Below are 7500 nucleotides of genomic sequence, written 5' to 3' on the forward strand. Positions count from 1 at the left end.
GATGCTGTGTCATGCTTTCTGTTCCTAATTTAGGCCTCTTGTGACAAAAGCTGCACGATGCTGTTCGGTTCTCAGGGATTAATAAGACGATGAGCTTTAGTCCTTTCAATTCACTCTTGTAACTTCGATGATATGGATATTTTTTTGTGTTACGGCACTTAGCTTCCTTTATGTCTGTATGTGTGTGTATGTGTTTGCGAAGTTATCCTTGTCAACGTCTTTGAACATTTACTTCAGTGTGTGGATGTTAGTCGTTTTTTTTGTTTTAGTCTTACGTGGGCCCTTTTTCACGTCATCTCTTTTTTTCTTCTTTTTTTTTTGGCTTATCAGTTCATCGCCGATAAAGACAGTCTTGACACTTACTCATGTGTTTACCGATAAGTCAGTGTCTACACACACGCTTCCTTATTTGTGTGCAATGACTGTTGCTTCTTCGTCTTTTAGCTCAATGTTTCGTCATCTTATGCCAAATCTCTAGTAAATCTGTTCTCTGTGTGTTTATCTTCGTATAATGTAAGTGAATATGTTGATCATGATGGTTGGATGTAAGTATGTATGTTTGGTTGTATGTTTATGTATATGTGTCTGTATATGTATATTTGTGTATATGTGTACTGTATTCATCTATTAGTTTTCCTGTCTCTGTTACACATTTTATCTATCACTCTCTCTCTGTCTCTTTCCCTCTCTCTCTCCCTCCCTCTCCCCCTCTCTCTCCCTCCCTCTCTCTATCCCTCTCTCTCTCCCTCTCTCTTCCCGACGAGATATTCATGAATCGGACACCAGATGTTCGAGTGGCACACCTGTTTCCCTAAAATGTTGAATAAAGTTTTTGCCCTTGATTGTGTTCAATGATTGAGGATTATCAGAAATATCATGAGATCATTTGCATATAATTGCATTTTTTTTCGACCCACAAATTGGCCGAGTTAATAGATTCGAGAGTGAGAAGACGAAGGCCACCAGCACGCCCATCTGGCCTCGGCGCCGTCCGAACATCTTTATTTGTTGAGCGCGGAAGGGCGTGTGTCCCTCTCCATATGTGTTGTGATATACATTACATATGTCTGTATATATATGTGTATATATATATATATATATATATATATATATATATATACATATAATATAGATATAGATATAGATATATATATACATATAGATATATCTATATATATGCATATAGATATATAGATATATATACATATATGTTCTAGATATATATATCGCATTTTCTTGGGAAATTCGAAGCGAAAGCCCTTTTTGCAAAACGCGAACCCTCTCCGCCCTGAGAAATACTAATCATCCCTGGTGTTTTATCCCCCGCTGACCAACACCATTCATATTTGCATTAGAATTGGCGAGTGTCCGCGAGCGCCGGGGAGGCGAGCGTAGCCCGTGCGAAACACCGCTCAAATTTCCGGGCTAATTGTTGTTTTCCGTCGAGGGTGAATTAGCTTGCATACCGCCCTCGCGGATAATCGGGTTTCGCACTCGCGCATTTCAAACACTCGCTCCGACGCCCGAACGGCAGCGCGGGAGTATATTGTTTCTTAATAGATATACGATTCGTTCCATCGCCGTGGTTTCCCCCGAATCGCGGTAAATAAGCTTTGTCGGGAAGGGAGTGCCGGCGCCGGGCGGTCGAGTCAGCAGCGACGGGAAGGCAGGGAGCGATGGCTGACGAGACACGAGGCTGCCGGAGTCCCCGAAGAAGGAGGGCGAAGGACGAGGTTCGCGGTCATAGAGGAGGTTCTTTTAATGGCTTTCGATCCTGTTCCTTCAGAAGGATACGCTTGGTACTCCGAGACGCTCCCATATCTATTTCCCCAACGCTTAAGAGGAAAAAAGAACACCTCTCAGTCGCCGTGGCCTAGGAGTAAAATGCGCGTATTCTGAGGCAGTCAACGGTGTGCTTGGAAGCGCTTGCGGAAGTACGACTACCGCACGACCGCCGCCGACGAGGATGGCTGCGTCCAGCGGGGGTTCCTGTCGCAGGTCCCGGCCATCGCGAGTGATCATCCTGCCATGGCTCTCTCATTACAAGGCGCAGTCACCAGTGCGCTTGCACGCACGGTTGTGGTATCGTCAGGGGAGAAGAGATTTAAAAAAAAGGGGTGGGGGGGGGGGAGAAGCTCCTGGGAATGGTCCCCAGGGTTGCCTTTGGGAGGATGAAGGCGTCGGAGGAGTTACAGAGGGAATGATCGAGTGAGCAGCATGCATTCGAGGGTGACCGGCGCTACGGAGTGGTGGCGACTGCGGGGGTAAGCCAAGGGGGCGAGGGGTGGCGACGAGGGGTCGGGAGGGGTTTTGGTGACTGCATGGAGGGAGGCGGTGGTTTCTGGGGGTGATAGCAGGTCCAGGGGGGGTTCAGGCTGGTGAGGGGGGTGATAGCAGGTCCAGGGGGTGACGGTGGACAGCCACGGCGGTTAGATTAATGAGGTTTCATTTCACAGGTAACGTTACACCTGTCCACCATGAACGTAATGCCATCATACATTCTGCCTGACACCGACTCTGCCCTCAGCGTGCCTTCCTGACGTTGTTGTCACTCTCGCTCGCTCCACTTTTTTCTGCCCGCAATCGTCGCCAGTAACTCCATTTGCCGGTATTTATCGTGTCGTCAGCGGAGCCTTTTTCCCGCAGACTATTTAAAACCATAGCACTTAATGGCAATTCTGAAGCAGGTTATTTCGTTGTTTGCTGTTTGTCCCTGGGGAATGTAAGAGGATTGGTGCAACTCCTGCTTGTTGACGACGCCGCAAGCGACAATTGTTACTTTTATTGCTCTGCCGATACTAATGTTATCGGGCATGTTACTACTTGCACTACATCCTTCTCTACTGCTTTTTGTAACCATCCCCAAGTTATGACTTTTGCCGAACCTGCTACCATTATCGTTCTTAATGCTGTTTCGAATACTATCGCCACTACCACTACTACTACTACTACTACTACTACTACTACTACTACTGCAACTAAAACAGGCACCGTGATTCCAAAACAAACATCCTTCTTCGCATCCGCCACAGTGTGCGGTTGCCGGCGACTGGCGGCCGGCCTCAGCGCCACCGCCATTCATGTGAGGAACGGCTATCATAAATCCGTAATCAGTGATCTTGCGGGCGAAGCTGTGATCTCAAGTGTCGCTCTCGAGTCCCAGGTGGAGAATCGGGAGGGAGGTGTTTCTTCTAAGGGAAGTCCTCCTTGAGTTTTACCTTTAGTCTCGAAAAAGAAAAAGAACAAAAAGATACTCGAGTCACCCCTGGCTACGTACTACTTCGGGAAGTACGGTGCGAGAGGCGGTCATCATCTCGCGTGAATATGGATACATGCCGCTCAAGGCCCTACCACTCTTAAATAGCCGCACTCCTTCGAGCCCTGTGCAGCGGCAGGTGGAATGCGCCGTAAGGTCGACCGGAGCCTTTTTCAATCAGCGGTCATCATCCTTAGCTACGTGAGCGGCGAGCCCGGCAACCTCCTGCCCCTGAGCCTTTCAATTATTATGAAGCAGTGGTCAGACATGCTGGCTGCGACGCGGGCCCATCACCTATTCCATCACAACCTGCCAAAGAGCTCATGGGGGTTAACCGCGGCTGTAAAATTGCACGCCTGCAAGATAGCACATCCCGTCCATGTCAAGATACATACGCACATACAGATACGTGTATATGAATATACTGCGTACGCGTGCGATATGTTTGCGTGCATGTACATGTATACACGCGCGTTTCATTCTCCTCCGTCGCAAACGCACACACAGGCGCTTATCCGAAGCCCAAACCCGCAGCACACTCTCCTCTGCGCCGGCCAGAAAGAACCAAGTAAATGTCCAGGAGCTCGGGTGATGTGTTGGGTTGCGTGCAGGCCACCCCGCCCGGAGGCGCCCGGCCAGCCGAGGTGTTACCCGACGCACATGACCGCCCTCCAAAGACCCCGTAACGTATCATTTGTAACGCTGGACGTGCCCGAGGGAGCTAGTTATACGCCCTAATAACTCCATCGGGGACTTATACGCTGTTAGCTTGCCGTGTGGCCTGTACTTTTCTTGTCACTCCAAAATGAGTGATCAACGGCTTCCTGCTTCTTAAAATGGACCGTGTAAAATGTATTATCAATTTCCGCAACGTAATTTGTTATTGGACGCGGGTCATCAACTCGATATTTCATTCGTGCATATGAAGTAATTATTCTGCGGGCGAGGTGCGCTTTGTGTATGTACTCCTTTCTCTTTGCATAACCTTTGCGACGCCTCTTGGCCGTGGCAACTTGTTTCTAACGCGTTTTAATTATGCCTTTGCCATAATGAAGGCTCCGCATGTACACGCGTCATCATGATTACACTTTTAATTGCCCTTGATTATGATCGAAGCTATTCATTTGCGTAATGCTTGTCCCGAAAAATCCTTTACTTGAATTGTGTTTGATGCGCAGTTTTAGATCGAAATTCTTTCCAATTATAAGCATTGCTTCTCTCTCTTTCCTCCCCTTCGGGTCTTTCTCCTCCTCCCTTCCCTCCCCTTCGTATCTTCCACTCCCCCCCCCCTTCCTTCGTATCTTCCTCCTCCGCCCTTCCCTCCCCTTCGGATCCTCCTCCCCTCCGCTTCCCTCCTCCCCCCTCCTCATCCCTCCTCCCCTCTGCATCCCTCCTCCCCCCTCCCTCTCCTCCCCTCCGCCTCCCTCCTCCCCCCTCCCTCTGCTCCCCTCTGTTCCCTCCCTCCCTCCCTCCCCGCGAGAGAAAGAGAATCACTAATAATTAGATGATCATTACCATGACAGGGCTTTCCATTGCCTCCAAGGATTTATGGGGACCGGGACCTCCGCATACCAACACGGACATCCGCATTAGGAAAGCGCTCGCCATGACGCAAAACACCGAAGCATCTTAACACTCCTTTAACAATATTCGTCCTGCAACAAGGAGGAATTATTGCGGAGGGTGTGGAGGAGGAGGATGAGGAGGGAGGAGGAGGAAGGAGGAGGAGGAATAGGAGGAGGAGGGAGGGAAGGGGAAAGGGAGGGGGAGAGGGGAAACAAAGAGCTATATGTTCTTCTCCCTCCCCTCCCGCCGTCCCTCCCTCCCTCCCTCCCATCCTCCCCTCCTCTTCTTCTTCCTCCCCCTCTTCCCTCTCCCTCACCCTCTCCCTCACCCTCACCCCCGTTCTCCCAGCTCGTTTAAGTCCTCAACAATTCAATTTAGGTTCTTTAGTGACAGTAATTGCAAAGTGTACTAAACGACTGTAACCTGGGCAGTACTCGCGTCGGTGCGGCTTTACCCGTGTGTGAGTGTGTGTATTCTGTAAATTAGAAAACATACCTCCTGTCATAGTAATCACGGGGCATCACGATCCACAAACGGAAAAAAGGGGAGGTGGGGGAGGGGAAGGAAGGCGGGCTGGAGGAAGAGGAGGAGAAGGAGGAGGAGGAGGAGGAGGAGAAGGAGGTAGATGGCATAATGCGTGGGGTTGTTGTTAGAGTGATAATGATAATGATGATAGTAATGATGGTAATAATCATGGGAATAAGAGTAATAATGGTAGTGCAGAAGAGGAAAACTATAATGATAATAGTAATAGTAAGAGTAATGAAAAATAATGCTGAGAATTATATCCAAAAGTTATGATAATAGTAATGATTATGGCGAAGATGCTAATGATAATAATAGTGATGAGAGACTAGAGTGCCGAAGAGCGGCGAGGGGTGGGGGGTAGTTGGTAGGGGGGGCTTGTCTGGATCCCCGCCACGGCAGAAGCAAAAGAATATCGCTCCTTCAACCACCGCTTGGCGTGGTAACAAATGAATGGTAATTTATAGGATCTCGGAGTCTCCGCTGAGCGCCCGCTACTGTTCCATTGTCGGGGGAATAATCATTGTAAATTTGACATGTAATAATAATTTGTAAGCATAATCTTCATTAGCCATTAGCAAATCTGTCATAAATTTCGCGGACGGGAAGAAATTTAGATTAGCGAGAAATCTGCATCGCCGTTAAGTGAATCATCTGAGGGCGAGGGAAAAAAAAACGAACGTGGTGAAAATGGGCGTATTCTTAAGAAAAAAAAAGTGGGAACGGTTTCCTCTTGACGCCGCCGCTCTCGCCCGCAAGATGGTGTTGCGAACACTGCCGTAATTGCACGATGGGATGTTGTGATAATTGCAAGCTGCACAATAGCCCGATCCACGCCTATATCCGGCGGGGCAGGAGCAGCAGTCCGGCCAACCCCGGGGGACACAATAAGGTCGATACTCCCATGCTCTGGATGAGGGGATGGCACCCATACGACACGAGGTTCCTGAAGTCTTTGACGATCGTGAAGTTGCGATAGTAAATGTGAGAGGTGAGCGGACTCCGGTCGAGCCTTGGGAGCGTAAAGTCTGATAATTAATTGGACTTTACAAGGCGCACACATTAGCAGTAAAATTACCTCTCTTAATGTCACTTAGTTTCAGTTCTTGCGAGAGAGAGAGAGAGAGAGAGAGAGAGAGAGAGAGAGAGAGAGAGAGAGAGAGAGAGAGAGAGAGAGAGAGAGAGAGAGAGAGAGAGAGAGAGAGAGAGAGAGAGAGAGAGAGAGAGAGAGAGACATCGCAGATTCATTTTTGCCCCTTAAATCTCTCAATCTCGGGGGAAGATTCTGCAAATTTGCGACTCGGAAGTTAATGGTCGTCGGAAGTTTTGCGCATCACGGGTGGATTTTGTTTCTTGGTGATTTGTTGATCATTTTCAAGATGGGGGTGGAATCATCTTCTCGGATTGCCAGATCGGGAATCTTAGCTTGCCATTACCAATACCAAAAGATGATAAACTCCATGCAAATACGCCGTTTCCAAACGATAACATGAAATATATCCCCAGTAACCGAAGCCAACTCGCGGATAATGAAATGGAAAAAAAAGTCCCATTCCGTGTCCATTTTTCCAAAGCGAAATGTCCGCCTCGTCTTCGCATCAGAGGCAACCTCAAGTAATATCAAGCCATACCTTACAGCCTCTTAATTCTCGGAACTTTTTCATCTCGTCTGTAATCTAGCTGATCTGAAGATTAAATGATAAAAGACCACGGGCACACTATAATCTATTTCGCCTTAGGTAATTGCCCTGTTAATTTGCAGTTTGATCGTTCAATCTCTTGAGGGCAGAACATGTACTGGAGTCCACTTGGCCATAGCAAACAAAATGCGAGTGTTGACGGCAGCTTGGCTAGTTAGTTCTCTTCCAGTGGTGTCTCGCGATTGGTACACCCTTCGGCCATCTATTCTTTTTTTTTTCTTACTCCTCTTCCTCTCCCTCTGCCTCTCCCTCTCCTTCTCCCTCTCCTTCCTCCTCCTCCTCCTACTCTTCCTTTTCCTTCTCTCCCTTTCCCTCCTCCCCTTATTCTACTCCTCCTACTCTCCCTCCTCTTCCTCCGCATCCCCTTCCTCATCTAAGATGCACTCCAAGGTCCAGCACCCGTCCCTAGACTCGACCTGTTTCTCCCTTGACCCGAAGTTTATCCCTTTGACA

The 7500-nt window shown here is 48.4% G+C and overlaps 1 protein-coding gene across 15 annotated transcripts in view; it reads left to right on the forward strand.

The window, feature by feature from the left end:
- LOC122247731 (zinc finger protein datilografo) overlaps nucleotides 1-7500 on the forward strand; it is a 590387-nt gene that overhangs the window by 440414 nt on the left and 142473 nt on the right. The gene's annotated exons all lie outside the window — the stretch shown is intronic.

This window comes from Penaeus japonicus, unplaced genomic scaffold, assembly GCF_977035675.1.
Source record: "Penaeus japonicus unplaced genomic scaffold, GWHDUDI00000001_assembly GWHDUDI00000017, whole genome shotgun sequence".
Lineage (NCBI taxonomy): Eukaryota > Metazoa > Arthropoda > Malacostraca > Decapoda > Penaeidae > Penaeus > Penaeus japonicus.